The 19,935-nt window shown below is 37.4% G+C and overlaps 1 long non-coding RNA gene across 1 annotated transcript; it reads right to left on the reverse strand.

The window, feature by feature from the left end:
- Positions 1–11,934: 11,934 nt before the first annotated feature.
- On the reverse strand, positions 11,935–16,067 carry LOC122235545. The gene is made up of 2 exons (XR_006213596.1): positions 15,997–16,067; positions 11,935–12,291 (listed from the first exon to the last, which is right to left on the reverse strand). It is a non-coding gene; the product is annotated as an uncharacterized LOC122235545 (long non-coding RNA).
- Positions 16,068–19,935: the final 3,868 nt, after the last annotated feature.

Raw genomic sequence — 19,935 nt, forward strand, 5'->3', positions numbered from 1 at the left:
GCTAAATTACATTTATTGAATTCCCTATTTATAAATATTTAGACTGCTATCAATGTTTGCTATTACAAATGAAGATGCATTTGACCTCTGGATAAATAAGGATACAAGGATTTTAATCGCAGTGTTTGTAGTTGTGTGTGTGTGTGTGTGTGTGTGTGTGTGCATGTGTATGTGTATAATCCTTTCACAGTTTTATGAGTGCCAAGGGGATCGAATTGGACAACACCAACTCTGTAGGCCAAAGCCTTGGCTATTTGCCATATGACAATGCTTCTTTTATATGTGACCATATGTACTTAGTAAATTGTGAGCAGAGCTTAGTGTAGCAAAATTTAGATATTTATAAGTCCTATGAAATAATTTGTACACAAAAGAAAAGGAAAAGACAGCATTAGATATTTGAGATTTTTCACATGCTTAAAACTTTGTAATATTTCTGTAAGCAAACATAAGAAGTTTGCCCTTCAGTGACCACATTGATAAAATAAAGCTTTCATTGGATGTCTTCTTAATCATGCTGCTTATAAAGATTTCCAGGGCACTGAAAAAAGAGGAAATACTGAGAAAATTGTGTCCCATTGGTTGGACATGGAAAAACATCTTTTTGTCAGCCCTTCATAAGACTGAATTTAAATATGCAGTGTATGCATGTGCACTTGAACATATGAAAGAGTTAAAAAAATTGTGCCAGCAGATATATGATTATTACTTAATTTAATCCTGAGTATATAGGAAAATAACTTATTTGGGGAAAATCTATTTGATTAATGCCATCTCTTCAAGTTTTGAATCTGACTCACTTTCTTATAAACATGACCTATTAGCAAATTTGTGGCTTGGCAAAAAAAAAAAAAAAAAAAAATAGAAGAGTCTTACTACAATTCTGGCCAATGATCCTCCAAAACAATGAGTATTTCCATAGGAGAAATTCCTAGGAGTAAACATTTTTGAACCCAGGAATCTGTACTTAATTACCTCAGCACTCTTACTTGGATATGGACCACCTTTACTGTGCACTTATAAATACACTTTAATTTCTCATTTGAGCTTGGCTTATTATATTTTAATTCCCAGATCCCCACAGCATACAGTTATGGTAAGCATTCAGTAGATATATATGAGTTGCTTTGAAACTTGCTAAGTTATCTATTGATATAACATATACTTTTGTTAATTAAATGATGTCTTTGCACATGAAGAAAGTGACTATATTTGCATGATTTTGTTTGATCCAGAACCTAGAATGGTTTCCTTATTAAAACATGTTACGATACTGTTGTTGAGATAATATATTTCGTGGCTTAGTTACCCATATGGTAAAATCAGTGTCGAACTCATATCATTTGAGCTAAGAGAGAATATTATCAGCTGGATCAAACACTAAAACTACATGTGTTCCATATAACTTCTCAATGCTTCTGCCTATATACCTCATTGTTTGTACTACCAGAAAGGTAACTGAGAAAACTCATGTGGACCCATAGTCTAGAACTTAAAGGGTAACTTTCCAGTTAAGCAAAACTAGAGAAAAAACAATATTTGGAGAAAATAACTGGAGAAGGGATACTCCTTTGTGATTTGAAATGTACAATATTATCAAATTTGTTATAACACTGAAATTTAACTGAATTAACTCATTTATAGTGAAGGGTAAATGGTGAACTACTAAAAAGAAACACAATGGCAGGTCCCTAGGTGGCTCAGTTGGTTAAGCATCTGATTCTTGATTTCTGCTCAGGTTGTGATCTCAGGGTTCATGAGATCAAGCCCAGCCTTGGACTCTGTGCTGACAGGGTGGAGCCTGCTTGAGATTCTCTCTCTCTCCCTCTCTCTCTGTCCCTCCCCTGCTTGCATGCACAAGTGCACAGGTGTGCTCTCTTGCTCTATCTCAAAATAAATAAATAAACATTAAAAAAAAGAAATATAATGGTTCTATGCACATAGGCCAGGTAGAGATAACACAACTTGAAAGTATTTTGGAGGATTGGATTTTCTGGTTTCTTTATTTATGTGTACAATCCTCATCTCTCATAGGTGTGAAGGCCTAATGTGACACATGCAAAAGTGTGACTATAAAAGGAAGGGTTTTGTTTCTTAAACATACAAACAGGATTATTTGCATATACTCAGTTGTTCTGATTTCCTCTTCAGAAGATGCATTGTTGCCAACATAGGCAGTTAGCCAGAGAACAGATAATGTGAGGAATAAAAACAGCTACCCCTCAATTATTTATTTTAATTTGCATTTATAAGCCCAGCCATATTACAGTCTCTTAATTTATATTTCAGTTGTACAGAGTTCTATAGGAGCCTGTGAAAGTGGACATAATAGCATCCTCTCCAGCCAATTCATTTATTTCTCAGAGAAGTAATGTGACCCTATTCATCCAGGTCCTTTTGCTTCTGATGTTCCGGCCTCTCAGAGGGCCACATGGTAACGCAATTCAGCTACCAATTCTGACAACTCTTCCCTAGCACTTTCCTTTTCCCAGAATGATTGTACTTTATTGCAAGAGTGAGCCAGAAGCACAGTGCTTTCCGTTTAGGAATTGTCACTTTTATACATTTTAACCTTTTCTTCATGCATTAAAGCACTAATGAGGTACTCAGCAGAGGTGTAGTAAGTAAAATTGAAGTCAGGTTTTTCTTTTTTTTTTTTTTTCAGAGTACCATTTATGTTCACTATAGGTTAAATCAAAGATAATATGTGAATATTTAATTCCTCATAACATAAATAGGATATAAGAAAGAAATACTAATTAAAAGAGGGATCTTTAAAGAAGAGGGACATATATGCCTTTATGAATAAATTTTGGGGGGAATAGGAGTTACCTAAGCAGTTTTGTGTAAGACAACCTAATCATAAAAACATTCAGCTGCATTGAAATATTAATGAATACCTTTAAGCATACAAAATACATTATGGTTCTATCCAGTGGGGAACTTTAGAAAATGTCAGGAAGTCAACCTTCTCTTACAAATGTTCTTAGAATAGTCTATAACCACACTGTCAAATTTACAATCACTTCCACCTGTGTTCCTGACCTCATCCCAGGTAATTTTCCCCAGGATTCTGTCCATTGATTATCCCCTGTCCATTCTCCCCCTCAATTTCCCCTTCTTTATAAGATACATTCCTATAGCCTATATTCACATGGTCAAGTATTTCCTATTTAAACAATAACATGAAATAAATCCCTCCCTCAAAGAAGTCACCTTGTCTTGCTATTTTCACTTCCCTGTTTTCTTGTCTAATCTTTAAAAGTCTATCTTCTCTCTCAGTTTCTATTTCTTCATCTTGCACTCTTCCCCAGGCCACTGTACTCTGGCTTCTACCTTTACCACTCTGTTCAATCTTATTTCATTAATAATAGGAATAACTTTCTCATGTAAGATCTTTATCTTAATAAACTTCTAGAAAACATGTGATAGCACAGATTGTCCCTATTTATCTGAAACTCTTCTTTAACAATTTCCACAGTATCTTTTGGTTCTTACCCTATTTCTCGGACCATTCCTGCTTAATCATGTTCAGTAATTGTCTCCCCCCAGCACATTCCATCTTTATCCTTAACCTATCACCTTATGCTTTACTGAAATCATAAAAGCCATCAGCAGAGAATTGCATCATTTACCCACAACCAAATCTACAAACGCACCTGCATCAGTATTCCTATTTCTAGCTTCCTTTTCATATCGTAAAAAGTTGACCTTTTCCTATTGAAAGCAAGTCACTTCTTTTTATTCTTTTTTTCCCCTAGTTTTCTTTTTTTTAATTTATTTTTTTAATTTACATCCAAGTTAGTTAGCATATAGTGCAACAATGATTTCAGGAGTAGATTCCTTAATGACCCTTACACATTCAGCCTATGCCCATTCTACAGCCCCTGCAGTAACCCTCTGTTTGTTCTCCATATTTAAGAGTCTCTTATATTTTGTCCCCTTCCCTGCTTTTATATTATTGTTGCTTCTCTTCCCTTATGTTCATCTGTTTTGTATCTTAAAGTCCTCATGTGAGTCAAGTCATATGATATTTGTCTTTCTCTAATTTTGCTTAGCATAATACCCTCTAATTCCATCCGCATAGTTGTGAATGGCAAGATTTCATTCTTTTTGATAGCCTAGTAATACTCCATTGTGTGTGTGTGTGTGTGTGTGTGTGTGTGTGTGTGTGTGTGTGTATAATCTCACATCTTCTTTATCCATTCACCCATTGATGGACATTTGGGCTCTTCCCATACTTTGGCTATTGTTGATAGTGCTGCTATAAACATTGGAGTGCACGTGTCCCTTTGAAACAGCACACCTGTATTCCTTGGATAAATACCTAGTAGTGAAATTGCTGGGTCATAGGGTAGTTCTATTTTTAATGTTTTGAGGACCCTCCATACTGTTTTCAGAGTGGCTGCACCAGCTTGCATTCCCACCAACAATGCAAAAGAGAATCTCTTTCTCAGCATCCTCGCCAACATCTGTTGTTGCCTGAGTTGTTAATGTTAGCCATTCTGACAGGTGTCAGGTGGTATCTCATTGTGGTTTTGATTTGTATTTCCCTAATGATGAGTGACGTGGAGCATTTTTTCATGTGTCGGTTGGCCATCTGGATGTCTTCTTTAGAGAAGTGTCTATTCATGGCTTTTGCCCATTTCTTCACTCGATTATTTGTTTTTTGGGTGCTGAGTTTGTTAAGTTCTTTGTAGATTTTGGATACTAACCCTTTATCTGATATGTCATTTGCAAATATCTTCTCCCATTCTGTCGGTTGCCTTTTAGTTTTGCTGATGGTTTCCTTCACTGTGCAGAAGGTTTTTATTTTGATGAGGTCCCAGTAGTTCATTTTTGCTTTTCTTTCCCTCGCCTCTGGAGACGTGTTGATTAAGAAGTTGCTGCGGGAAAGATCAAAGAGGTTTTTGCCTGCTTTCTCCTGGAGGATTTTGATGGCTTCCTGTCTTACATTGAAGTCTTTCATCCATTTTGAGGTTATTTTTGTGTATGGCGTAAGAAAGTGGTCCAGGTTCATTCTTCTGCATGTCGCTGTCCAGTTTTCTCAGCACCACTTGCTGAGGAGACTGTCTTTATTCCACTGGATATTCTTTCCTGCTTTGTCAAAGATTAGTTGGCCCTAAGTTTGTGGGTCCATCTCTGGGTTCTCTATTCTGTTCCATTGATCTGAGTGTCTGTTCTTGTGCCAGTATCATACTGTCCTGATGATTACAGCTTTGTAGTATAGCTTGAAGTCTGGGATTGTGATGCCTCCTGATTTGGTTTTCTTTTTCAAGATGCCTTTGGCTACTTGGGGTCTTTTCTGGTTCCATACAAATTTTAGGAAACTTTGTTCTAGCTCTGTGAAGAATGCTGGTGTTATTTTGATAGGGATTGCATTGAATATGTAGATTGCTTTGGGTAGTATCAACATTTTAACAATATTTCTTCTTCCTATCCAGGAGCATGGAATCTTTTTCCATTTTTTTTTTTTTGTGTGTGTGTCTTCAATTTCTTTCAAAAGCTTTCTATAGTTTTCAGTGTATAGATTTTTCACCTCTTTGGTTAGATTTATTCCTAGGTATTTTATAGGTTTTGGTACAACTGTAAATGGGATAGATTCCTTGATTTCTCTTTCTGTCGCTTCATTGTTGGTGTATAGGAATGCAACCAATTTTTGTGCTTTGATTTTATATCCTGCAACTTCGCTGAATTCATGAATCAATTCTAGCACTGTCTTGGTAGAATCTTTTGGGTTTTTCATATAGAGTATCATGTCATCTGCAAAGAGTGAAAGATTGACCTCCTCCTGGCCGATTTGGATGCCCTTTATTTCTTCGTGTTGTCTGATTGCAGAGGCTAAGACTTTTAATACTATGTTGAATAACAGTGGCAAGAATGGACATCCCTGTCTTGTTCCTGACCTTAGGGGGAAAGCTCTCAGTTTTTCTCCATTGAGGATGCTATTAGTGTTGGGTCGTTCATATATGGCTTTTTGATCTCGAGGTATGCTTCTTCTATCCCTACTTTCTTGAGGGTTTTTATCAAGAAAGGATGCAGGATTTTGTCAAATGCTTTCTCAGCATCTATTGAGAGGATCATATGGTTCTTGTCCTTTCTTTTATTGATGTGATGAATCACGTTAATTGTTTTGTGTATATTGAACCAGCCCTGCATCCCACATATAAATCCCACTTGGTCATGGTGAATAATTTTTTTGATGTATTCTTGGATCTGGTTGGTTAATATCTTGTTGAGGATTTTTGCATCCATATTCATCAGGGAAATTTGTCTATAGTTCTCCTTTTTAGTGGGGTCTCTGTCTAGTTTTGGAATCAAGGTAATGCTGGCTTCATAGAAAGAGTTTGGAAGTTTTCCTTCCATTTCTATTTTTTGGAACAGCTTCAAGAGAATAGGTGTTAACTCTTCCTTAAATGTTTGGTAGAATTCCCCCTGGAAAGCCACCTGGCCATGGACTTTTTTTTTTAATTTTTTTTAATGTTTATTTAATTTTGACAGAGAGAGACAGACATAGCATGAGTGGAGGAAGGGCAGACAGAGAGGGAGACACAGAATCTGAAGCAGTCTTCAGGCTCTGAGCTGTCAACACAGAGTCCGATATGAGGTTCGAACCCACGAACTGCGAGATCATGACCTGAACTGAAGTCGGACGCTCAACCGATTGAGCCACCCAGGTGCCCCATGGACTCTTTTTTTTTTTTTTTGGCAGAGTTTTGATTACTAATTCAAGTTCCTTACTGGTTATGGGTCTCTTCAAATTTTCTACTTCTTCCTGTTTCAGTTTTGGTAGTGTATATGTTTCTAGGGATTTGTCCATTTCTTCCAGATTGCCCATTTTATTGGCATATAATTGCTCATAATATTCTCTTATTATTGTTTTTATTTCTGCTGTGTTGGTTGTAATCTCTCCTCTTTCACTCCTGATTTTATTTATTTTGGTCCTTTCCTTTTTCTTTTTGATCAAACTGGCTAGCGGTTGATCAATTTTGTTAATTCTTTCAAACAACCAGCTTCTGGTTTCATTAATCTGTTCTACAGGTTTTTTTTTTTTTTTGGTTTTGATAGAATTAATTTCTGCTCTAATCTTTATTATTTCCTGTCTTCTGCTGGTTTTGGGCTTTATTTGCGGTTCTTTTTCCAGCTCCTTAAGGTGTAAGGTTAGGTTGTGTCTCTGAGATCTTTCTTCCTTCTTTAGGAAGGTGTGGGTTGCAGTATACTCTCCTCTTATGACTGCCTTTGCTGTGTCCCAGAGGTTTTGGGTTGTGGTATTATCATTTTCATTGACTTCCATATACTTTTTAATTTCCTCTTAACTTCTTGGTTAGCCCATTCATTCTTTAGTAGTATGTTCTTCAGTCTCCAAGTATTTGCTACCTTTCCAATTTTTTTCTTGTGGGTGATTTCGAGTTTCATGGCATTGTGGTCTGAAAATACGCACGGTATGATCTCGATCTTTTTGTACTCACTTAGGGCTGATTTCTGTCCCAGTATGTGGTCTATTCTGGAGAATGTTCCATGTGCACTGGAGAAGAATATATATTCTGCTGCTTTAAGATGAAATGTTCTGAATATATCTGTTAAGTCCATCTGGTGCAGTGTGTCTGTCAAAGCCATTGTTTCCTTGTTGATTTTTTGATTAGATGATCTGTCCACTGCTGTGAGTGGAGTGTGTAAGTCTCCTACTCTTATGGTATTACTATCGATGAGTTTCTTTATGTTTGTGATTAATTGATTTGTATATTTGGGTGCCTCCACATTTGGCACATAGATGTTTATAATTGTTAGGTCTTTTTGGTGGATAGACCTCTTGATTATGATATAATGCCCTTCTGCATCACTTGATACAGTCTTTATTTTAAAGTCTAGATTGTCTGATATAAGTATGGTTACTCCAGCTTTCTTTTGTTGACCATTAGCATGATAGATGGTTCTCCATCCCCTTATTTTCAATCTGAAGGTATCTTTAGGTCTAAAGTGAGTCTCTTGTAAACAGCATATAGATGGATCTTGTTTTCTTGTCCATTCTGTTACCCTATGTCTTTTGACTGTAGCATTGAGTCTATTGACGTTTAGAGTGAGTACTGAAAGATATGAATTTATTGCCATTATGTTGCTTGTAGAGTTGGAGTTTCTGGTGGCGTTCTCTGGTCCTTTCTAATCTTTGTTGCTTTTGGTATTTATTTATTTCTATATATATGCTTATAGTCCATATATATACTTTATATTCCATACACTAAGTATAAGTATAGTCCATAAACAAAAATATATATACTTTTTCATCTTTTCTCCCTTCTGAGAGCCCCCCCTTAAAATTTCTTGCAGGGCTGGTTTAGTGGTCACAAACTCCTTTAATTTTTGTTTTTCTGGGAATCTTTTTTATCTCTCCTTCTATTTTCAATGACAGCCTTACTGGATAAAGAATTCTTCGCTGCATATTTTTCTGATTCAGCACATTGAATATATCCTGCCACTCCTTTCAGGCCTGCCAAATTTCTGTGGATAGGTCTGCTGCAAACCTGATCTGTCTTCCCTTGTATGCTGGGACTTTTTCCACTTGCTGCTTTCATGATTCTCTCCTTGCCTGAGTATTTTGTGAATTTGACTATGATATGCCTTGTTGATAGTCGGTTTCTATTGAATCTCATGGCGGTCCTCTGTGCTTCCTGGATTTTGATGTCTGTGTCTTTCCCCAGGTTAGGAAAGTTTTCCACTATGATTTGCTCACATAATCCTTCTACCCCTATTTCTCTCTCTTCCTCTTCTGGGACCCCTATGATTCTGTTGTTCCTTTTTAATGAGTCACTGATTTCTCTAATTCTTAAATCGTGCTGTTTTGCCTTAATCTCCCTCTTTTTCTGCTTCATTATTCTCTATAAGTTTGTCCTCTATGTCGCTGATCTCTGTTCTGCCTCATCGATCCTTGCCACTGCTACATCCATCCGTGATTGCAGCTCAGCTATAACATTTTTAATTTCATTCAATTTTTTACTTCCTTTATCTCTGCAGAAATGGATTCTAATCTATTTTCGACTCCAGCTAGTATGCTTATTATCATGATTCTAAATTCTGGTTCAGACATCTTGCTTGTATCTGTGTTGATTAAATCCCTGGCTGTCATTTCTTCGTGCTCTTTCTTTTTGGGTGAATTCCTTCGTTTTTTCATTGTGAAGGGAGAAGAGGAATTAATGAAGTAGAAAAATTAGAATTAAAAAATATTAAAATTAAAAAATTAAACACACACACACACAAACTCTAATAAATGATGCTAGATCCTAGGTGTGTTTTGGTCTGGGTGTTGAAAGTGGTTTGACAGATTAGAGAAAAAAAGGGGGGAAAAGAAGGAAATCATTTGAGAATTTGAAAAACTGAATACACTGAAATAGACTAAAATGAGATGATGGGAGTAAAATAAAATTTGAAAAGATTAACACAAAAGTAAAGAGTATAGTACAAAAAATTAAAGAAAAATATTTTTAATAAAAATCAAAAATAAAAATGAATTTTTTCTCTTTCTGTATTTAAGAAAAAGAAAGGAAACAAAAAAAGAAAATAAAGAAATCATTTGAAAATTTCAATAAGTGAATACTCTATAGTAGACTAAAATAAAATGATGAAAGTAAAATAGAATTTGAAAAAATTTACATAAAAGCAAGAAACATAGTAAAAAAATAAAGAAAAATATTTTAATAGAAATTGAAAGTAAAAATGAAGTTTTTCTCTTTCTGCATTCAAGGAAAAAAAAGAAATAAAAAAGAGAAAAAAGAAAAAAAAAGAAAAAAAGGAAATAGTTTGAAAATTCGTAAAAGTGTATACACTGAAGTAGACTAAAATAAAATGATGGAAGTAAAATAGAATTTGAAAAAATTTACACAAAAAATATGGTACAAAATTACAGAATAATTTTTAATAAAAATTGAAAATAAAAATGAATTTTTTCTTTTTGTATCCAAGAAAAAGAAAAGAAGTGAAAAAGGAAAAAAAAAAGAAAATTGAATAGATGGACCTGCTAACAGATTGGAATAGGACTGAAATTACTTCATTTTCCCCTAGAAGTCAGACTATGTAGTGCTTTATAGTCCACAAACTAAGTAGGTGGTGAGGCTTGTGTTCTTGAAGAGTGAGGTTGGCCCAGTTGGCAGGGCTCAGTGCAACAGCTCCGTTATCCACTAGATGGCGCTGCTAGCCTATTGGGGTGGAGTGCTGTGGTGCTCCTAGGTGCCTATGCGCATGCTTGGGAGCTGTGAAAATGGCGTGACCCAGCTATCCAGTCTCTAGTATGGGAACTCTGTTCTCTCCAATCAGCAATCACGCACCCATCCTTTGTCTTCAGCTTTCGTCCACTCCCCGCTTCTTCACTGTCCGTGACCAAGCCCCAGGTTGTACCTCTATCCCAAGTTTTGTCTCAGATGCGGCTGTTTTCCCCGGGACCACCCTTCTGAAGGACTGTGGCTTTGACCCGTTCCGCCCCTCTGCGGGAGGGTCTCACCGAGCAATGGCCAAATGCTGGCTGCACCCAGGAATGCCTGCTGGACTCTGGTGCTGCCGGTGCCCTGAGACTGCGGCCAAGTGCCTGCCCACCCCAGAAAAAGTTTGCGAGATAGTGTAGCAGCAGCTTTTCAGGGATTATGGAAAATCACAACACACATCTGGCACCAGGCTTCACTCTTAATGACCTTGTTCCAGCACCAGCAAATGTGGCTGTTTTCTGGGGTCTGCTGGGACCAGGTGGCTTCAACAGCCTCTACCAAATGTCCTTCCAGCAGTGGAACCGCTTTTCCCTGTGTGGCCTGAGAACCTCCCGGACCCCACTCTGTTCCTGGGGATTTGCCCTTCCCACCAGAGCACCACCAGGTATCCAGCTGCAGAGTTGCAGACTTTGCACTCCCCTTGTTTACAATCTTAATGGGATTTAAACCCTCTCCTTTCTCCTTTCTCCCTTCTCCCTTTTTAGTTTAGTTCCTGAGGCTGTTTCCAATTTTTCACTTTCTCTACAGCTGCTTTTGGGGAGGGGTGCTTTTCCTGTATTCTACCCACCACCCCTCTCCCCCCACCAGCCCCAGTCTCTGTCCTCTCTCCACCTGCAAAAGCAGCTCCCTGCCTGCCAGCTTCTCTCTCCCCAAGTTCACCTCTCTGCGTTGTACCTGCTGAATTCTGTGGTTCAGGTTATGCAGATTGTTGTGTTAATCCTTCAATTAGTTTTCTAGGTGTGTATGATGGTTTATTGTTGGTCTGGCTGTATTTTATGGACACGAGACACACAAAAAACTTCCATGCTGTTCTGCCATCTTGGCTCCTCTCTCTTATTCCTCATTTTAATGGAAATATTGCTAACATTTCACTGCCATGTGTTATACTATGTTTGTTACCATTTTTTAAACTGTATTTTGAAGTACAATTTACATATTATAAAATTTGCATATTTCAATTGTATAATTCAATGTTATTTAGTAAATTTACTAAATTGTGCGACATCACCCCAATCCAATTTTAAAATGTTTCTATCACCCCACAAAGATCTCTCATGCACATTCTCAGTCACTCACTGTTCCCACTCTTAATGCAATGTGTCAGGTGTTGGTATCTTTCATTCCTTTTTGTTGTCAAATAGTAAAATATTATTCTATCGTATGAATTTACCATCTTTTGTTTATGGTAGGTACCCATTATCGATTTAAACTTGTTCACCTCTACTGTTAATTTGAGTGTGATTGTTCCTCCATTTCCCCCCTCCCCCGCCCCCCAAAAAAGTGCTTTTATTATAGCACAGGGACAAGATCCGTGAGCAAAAAGAGCTGCACTGGCATTGCAAAGAGTAACTGATTATATATTTTTTAGTTAGTTGGAGGTTTGGGATAACATTAAGTCTCTCAGGAATTTGTGTATGTTAAAAGCAAGGTCTCCAGGACCTTGGAGGTTTAGCTATTGTTAAGATAAGGTTGCTTTTAGTCTTTAATGAAACATCAACAGTAAGGCAGCCATGAGCTCCTTGAGGAATGTCACACTCTGCATGTCTCAGGGATTTATCAGTGGGCTGCAGGTTGTAAGGAGACTTAATTTGAGCTACATTTTTCTTGCCTTTGTTTTCCTCATCATTTCCCCCCTGAACAACTTTGACCTTTAAATCTTTAAGGTTGCTGAAGGTGGAAGGGCTTATCTTCTGTAACTTCTTCCTGCTGAATAGGGGCATAGAGATGTCCCTATCTTTGGGTCAACATTGGTCCTTGGGGATGTAGCAGTTATTAAAGGCAGAGACAGCCAAATCCAAGGTAGACAGCATATATGAATCTCCTGGAATAGAAAAGATCATCTGTCAGCTTAAAGTTATGGCAGCGAAAGAGTCTCAGCACCAGGGGGAGAGACACTGGAGAAAACAGCAAAACATGATTAAAATTATTATGAGAAAAAGAAGCCCAATAAAAGATCTTTGATAGTTACCAAAATGAATGGACATTGTTAATTAACATTGTAAAATTCTGACAAAATATTCTACTTTTTTTGTGTGTCAGGAACCTTTGAATTAGCAAGAATGCATCTGTTTCTTATGCATATGACTTGTCCATACAAATCTTTTAACCCAGCTCATTCAATAGAGGTCTACATTTCTTCCATCATTATTAACTTACTTATGCTTTTACTTGTGATTCAATATCTGTAATTTTTCACAGAAAATTATTCAATTGGGGCACCTGGGTAGCTCAGTTGGTTAAGCATCTGACTTCCGCTCAGCTCATGATCTCACAGTTTGTGGGTTCAAGCCCCACGTCGGGCCCTGTGCTGACAGCTTGAAGCCTGGAGCCTGCTTCGGATTCTGTGTCTCCTTCTCTCTCTGCCCTCCCCCACTTGTGCTCTGTCTCTCTCTGTCTCTCAAAAATATAAGTAAACATTAAAAGTTTTTTTAATAAAAAAATAAAAATAAGAAAAGAATGGGACACCTGGGTTGCTCAGTCGGTTAAGCGTCTGACTTTGGCTCAGGTCATGATCTCACGGTTTGTGGGTCCAAGCCCCACATGGGGCTCTGTGCTGAAGCTCAGAGCCTGCTTGGGATTCTGTGTCTTCTTCTCTCTCTGTCCCTCCCCAACTTGTGCTCTGTCTCTCAAAAATAAATAAAGGTAAAAAAAAGAATTTTTTAAAAAAAATATTCAATTAGTTTAGTTTTTTGTCATAGAGTTGCAATGGTAATATTATAATTTGTTTTAATGTTTATTTATTTATTTTGAGAGAGAGAGAGAGCACACGAACTGGGAAGGGCCAGAGAGAAAGGAAGAGACAGAATCCCAAGCAGGCTCTGCACTGTCAGCACAGAACCCAATGCAGGGCTCAATCTCATGGAACTGTGAGATCATGACCTGAGCCAAAGTCAGATGCTAACTGAGCCACCCAGGTGCCCCTATAATTTTTATATTTAAAATCGTTCTGTAAGTTATATAATGCTCATTGTAAAACAAATACAAAATTATATAAAGACAGCAGTCATCTGGATTTTGAACACCCAATTATAACAAATATTAATTTTTTTCAAACATTAACATTTTTATAAATATTCTTCCTCTCTATGATGATACATAAACCCCAAAACAAAACCTCACAAAGACACATAAACAGAACTTCAAATAAATGAGCTCAAAAGCATGCTGTACTTCTTAAACCTGATTTTAGCATGCAACAGTATCTTTGCAAGTCTATAAAAATATTTTTGAACATCTTTGCAAGTTTATAAAGATCTACAACATTTTTTTTCAATTTCTGTACAGTAGTCTGTCATTTCCATATGCATATGCATATATCCTAATTTCCTTTACCAGAATCTCTTTTTGGATATTGTTTCTTATATTTAATCTTTAAAAAGTAACAATAAACAGCTTTATGCATACCTATTATCCTACTCTTAAAAGACTAAATTTTCATATTAGGGCTTAAAAAACAAATATTATGCATATTTTACATTTTTATATATGATTGCCATACTGCCTTCCAGAACTGTTTTGCCAACTTACATTCCTGCTGACAGTGTACAAATGAATTTGTCTTCATTATTGACTTAATTATATCTTTTCAACATTTTTTAAGTTAACCAATATTTTAGATAAATTATGTTTGTACTAGTATATACTTGATTATTAGTAAGTCCAAATATATTTCATAATTTAATAATGGTTTATATTCTTTTCATGAATTTTCTATTCACATCCTTTATTTTTATTAATTCTATTTAAAATTTTTTTGCTATTTGTTAAAAATATTTTCCTCAGGTCATCATTTGTCATTCAAAAATTACATAGTGTTGAACAGATCAAGTTTATTTTATTTTTTAAAGGTTTTCATTTTTTAGAGTAATTTTTGGTTTGTAGCAACATTGACTAAAAGGCATAGAGATTTTGCATATATCTCCTGCCCACACACATGAATAACCTCTGCCATTATCAACATCCCCTATGAGAATGGTGCATTTGTTACAATTGATTAACCTATATTAACATGTCTTTATCATCAAAAGACAATAGATTACGTTAGGGTTCACTTTTGGTATACATTCTATGAGTATGGACAAATGTATGACATGTATCTACAATTATAGTATCATACAGAGTAGTTTCACTGCCCTAAATATCCTCTATGCTCTGCACATTCATCCCTGTCTCTCCTTACACTCTGGCAATCACTGAAGTTTTTACTGCCACCATAGTTTTGCCTTTTCCAGAATGTCATATACTTGGAATCATACAATATGCAACTTTTTTGGAGTGGCTTCTTACACTTAATGATATGCATTTAACTTTACTCCAAGTATTTTTAAGACTTGATAGCTCATTTATTTCTAGTACTGAATAATATTTCATTGTCTGGATGTACCACAGTTTGTTCATTCACCTGCTGAGTAATATCTTGGTTTCTTCCAAGTATTGGAAATTGTGAATAAAGCTGTTTTAAACCTTTATATACAGATTTTTGTGTGGATATGAGTTTTCAACTGGATAAATTCATAAGAAAGATAGCAAGAGAAGAAGAAAGGAGCTACAAAACAGGCAGAAAAAATTAAGATGGCATTAGTAAGTCCTTACCTATCATTTGTTACTTTAAATCTAAATAGATTAAATGCTCATATCAAAAGGCATAGAGTAGCTGAATGTTTTTTTCTTTCGCACACCTTATAAGTAGCAGTTGATATAGTATGAGAAGGAAGAAATTTATGAATGCCTTTATTGGCACCATTGTTCATTAATGTCATCTCTGTAAGACCTGATTCACATAGAATAGGTATGTGTTATGAAGTTTGTGTCCCCTTATTCCTTATAGGCCTCAGGCACAGAAGTTGATTAAACTGGGAATAGTCTGTGGAGGAAAAATGTTTAGCAATGACTTGGTAATGGAATCTGTTCTAGTCATAGAATTTTTTACAGGTTCTCTTGGGAAAGTTAATATGACAATAGCACATTATATCTGCAGTAGTTTTATTTCACTGCTGAATGAGTTGCACTGTATTTATTTTTTCCATGCCTGAAAATTTAACTATTATTAAGTTCTTTGCTGTCAAGAGCTATGACAAAACATTAATAATATTTCATACTCTAAGTGTTTTGTTCACTAAAAATGTACATGAAGAAAACAAAAAACATTGGTTCTGAAATGTTATTTTGGTCATATGTCTAATGCCAGTGAAGTGGTATGAAAGCTATAGACACAACAGAGAAAATATTGTCAATGTAATTGCTCTCCTTTCATTTACCATCTTGTTTTCTTTGCTGGATCTAGTTTACTCATCATTTTTACTTTAACTGTTTTTATACCTCACTTGCATACTCTAATAGTTACAGAGGAAATAAAAGAATTAAATATTTCTAGGAGGCTTTAATTTGGGAGTATTTCCACACAAATTGCTTCTTGACAGTTCTAGAAAACAGTGGAATCTTCAATTGATCTAGTTTATCTTTTTCTCTAAATTCTAATTATTAATGCCACATGTCAAAAGGTTAAAAAACTCTAGGTTGAGCATACCTTTGGGTATGTAGGGGAGGAAAAAATCATTTTTTCTCTACTTATCTTTTATCTCTGGCTGGGGCCCTGTAAATTAGAGTAACAAAAGAAAGATTAACAAGAGAAAAACAGAAGTTTATTAATGTGTTCATCCTGTATATTCATGGAATACCTCAAATGGGGTGGTTAGAACTTGGGCTATTCAACATCTAAACAAAAGAACAATAAATTTTTAGAGACAAGACAAGAGAAAGTAAAAGGACATTGAGTCTTAAGGGGCAGCAAATTATGGGAAGGCAAATAAGTGGGGAAATTTAGCAAGGTTTGTTATGTAGATTCCTCTGGTACTGCCTCTGGGTTGATAAGGTCCACAGTTGTCTCCAATAATTAATTTCTGTTCTTCCTAGTAGAGAGGGAGAGCACTTTTACAAATTCATGTCCTACTTTTAGGCATATAGGAAGAGGGTAGAGAGCTTTTCTTTTATATGCTTCTTCTCAATTGTCTTCACCTAAAATAATCCTTATACCAAAATGGTACATTTTAGAGTGGCATATTCTGCTACTCTTCACTCATCTCCATCAAAGAGAATTTGGGAGACATGAGAGGATCTTATCTCAAAGGAGCTGCCTCTCTGCTGAAGAATATATATATATATATATATATATATATATATACACATATATATATGTGTGTATGTATGTATATGTGTGTGTATACATATATGTATATAACTTCCAGATATAATTATTTGCCATACATAATGCTATATAGTGGATATAGAATAAGACTTCTTGGTTTTCCAAGGAAGAACATTAACTCTAGATTGGATTTAAAGTTGTTACTTGAAAGCAAATGGTATGATGGTCATTATACAGAGTACAGAAGCAGATTTTGCAGGGAATATGATGAGTCAGATTCACATATATTCACATTTTTGGTTGAGTTTAGTATGGGGCATTCAAGTGGAGATATCAAGTATGCAGCTGGAATTTGGAGTTCTAGGAGAAAAGGTTAGAGATGCAGCATTGGAAAGGATTAGTTTATACATAGAAATTGAAGCCATGAGTATGAATGACATTTTCCAGGAAGACAATGTAGTATAGCAGGATTCTCGCACAGAGAGACGGGACACTGAGGCTCTTCCTTCTAGGAAGCAGCTTTATTTGTGCTGGCATGGGCTCAGTAGGCTAAGACCCCAAAAAGGCTGAGCCCAGAGCACAGCGAAGGGTAGCCGTTTATGAAATTTCTACTTCTTTGTTTCCCATATATGGTGAAACATATAGTCTGATTGGACACAGCCCAAGTTACAGAGTTGTGTTAGAGTTATGCATACGTGTATAGGAGTTGATTGGGCCACATTGCACGTTGTTTTCCTTTGTTCTGAGAAGGCCTCCACCACATTCCTTAGGGAGGGGCTCCACCACGTTCACCCCTTTGATGCTCGGACTCCCCTATTTTGGGTCAAAGAGAATCATCTTGGTTTAGAGGTTAATATTTTCATGACATCATCACATGCATGGACATTTTCCTTTCAACCATTGCCTCAATAAGGCTGGAGACAGACCGTATGACCAGGGGAGTGAGGCAAGGTAGGATTAAGCAAGCTCCCCAAATCAAGAGAATAATATCTATGAGGGTTTTGAATCCCCCAAGAGTTGAAAAACATCCTCCAAATAATTCCCTGGGGTTCCAACCTTCCCAGTTCTGGACTGGGACATGAGTGACCTTTTTTTTTTATTTGCTCTGTGATTTCCTCTATGACTTTTTCTTCATCATCTATCTGTAGGCAGCCGTTGCTTAGGTTAAACTTTACACAAACTCCTCCCTCAGAAACAAGCAAGTAATCTAAGGCCAAGGGATTCTGATAGAGAGCATTGCACATTTTGCTTTGTTGCTTGGCTAGTAAGTTAAGAGCCCTGGCAATTTTATTGGTTATAATTTCCACAACTGTTTGCAGTCTGATTATGCGGTTTAGCATGTAAATGAGAATGTGGTAGCCCCAGAACCCTTGCTTTGCCCAGGTGGCAGGGCCATAATATTGGATTATATGGGAGGCCGTTCTTTATTTTTCCAATTGCCAGTTTGTAGGGCATGTCATTTCCTTTGAGTCTCCCTGTTCCCATACACTTGGACTCCCAAATGTTTCCCTATGGCAAGTGAGGGGAGGAAGAAAGACAGATGAATAGTTCCCAGCACACATGACTCTGACCAGCCTGAGGGAAGTACTGTATAGGCTGCCCTTCCACATATCCAGTACAGTCCATCTGGGGCCTGCCATTCGATGGCTGCATCAACATTGTCTCAGGCCCCTTGGAGATGAAAGAAGTTAGACAAGGGTTGGAGATCTGCCTCTAGGTGATCTGGGGACCCCCACCATTGGGTTTCCTGGGCAGTTGAGTTGTAAAATCTTTGGCCTAGGCATGTTAAGCTTCCAACAGGGATGGTGAACTTTATTCCCCACTGAGCAAGTCAGTTTTCCCTAATAAGTGAAGTTTTGAGGAGTCAAACCCTGGTAGTAGGACTGGGGTATTCTGTTTGATTATAAGGTTTGCAGGGATCTAATTCTCTAGCCTCCCATGGCCATTTATCCTCCATGTTGTTTCCCCCACATACATAATGAGAAGAGTTTGGGCTATAATCTCTGCTAGGGCTAGAAACAGATTTTTCATCTATGGCTACACATACATTAAGGAATATAGACACCATCTGGTTTGGATTGGTAATTTGAATTTTGTTAATTAGTTGGCCCATGCCAGTGGGCCAGTGACTCTGGACTTTTAGCCATTCCTCTATTGGGAAGTACTGTGGGCCAAAACAAGTGTATTGACTCTCTTGTTGGCAGATAGGATAGGTGGTCTTATTGTGTATGCAGGTTCCTAGGATCTTTCCTTGGCATGAGATGCAGGTATACCCAAGTAAGGTCCAAGCGGCTCCCTGGCCTGACCTGGTCATGCAAATACATGGATCACATGATGAGGACTCGAGGTCTACAGAAGGGGTCTAGATTAGAAGCAACCAATACCAACAAAGCAGCTTATCCACAAAAGGAGGGTGTGTGCTAACAGAAACCTCTCACCACACTTCCAGCTGGCTGGGGCAGCCTCTGCCAATCCTATGGCAAAAAGTAGAGCAAGAATCACACTAACAGTGAGAAACTGTGAGTTTACAGTGCATCAGAGTAAGGAAAGAGATCTAGAAAATAAGGACAGTCTATATGTTCCACTGGACCATCGATTCTTCAAGCTTCTGCCGTGCGTAGACTGGTCAGTTTCCAGAGGGACTAAAGCAGGGCTACAGTCTCCCAGAACCTCTGGAGTTGTAGATTGCTCCTTCCATATGATCAGCTTGCACAGCGTTGATGGATCAGGAAAGCACTCCCAGTTTCAAGATGCCAGCTTCACTCTGCTGTGATGAGTCCAGGGACCCACTTTGGCTACCTTTACTGCAGTAGGGGTGGACAAAATGACAGTGAATGGGCCCCTCCAATGGTGTTTTAGGAGTTGGACCTTCCACTCCTTCAACCATATAGTATCTCATGGTTTAAAGGGGTGAGTGTCTGTGGTCAGACTCACAGGTAATCGCTCCCTAACCCAATGGTGAAAGGTGGTTAGGGTAGAGCCAAGGTCACATCTGTTGCCTTAGGGTTAAATTGTGTATCTCATTTAGATCCCCCTTTATGCCCTTGATAATGGGGAGGCACCCATAAAGGATTTCATAAGGGAAGAACCTTGTCTGCTTCAGCCTCCCACTTGCAGCTGCAGTCTGCCTCCCTGAAGGTCCCTTATCTCTTTTTCCCTGCCTAATGTTAAGCCTTTCCCTATTCATTCCTCCTCCTGGAATAGGGCCCCTAACTGCTGTTAGGGAACAGGGACAATGACTGTTCTGGCTTTTTCATGCTAAGAGATGGTGTGGGGGTACAGCAGTTAGAATCTACCCAAAGGTTGGTTGAGTGGTCCACG

This window comes from Panthera tigris, chromosome X (assembly GCF_018350195.1).
Source record: "Panthera tigris isolate Pti1 chromosome X, P.tigris_Pti1_mat1.1, whole genome shotgun sequence".
NCBI lineage: Eukaryota > Metazoa > Chordata > Mammalia > Carnivora > Felidae > Panthera > Panthera tigris.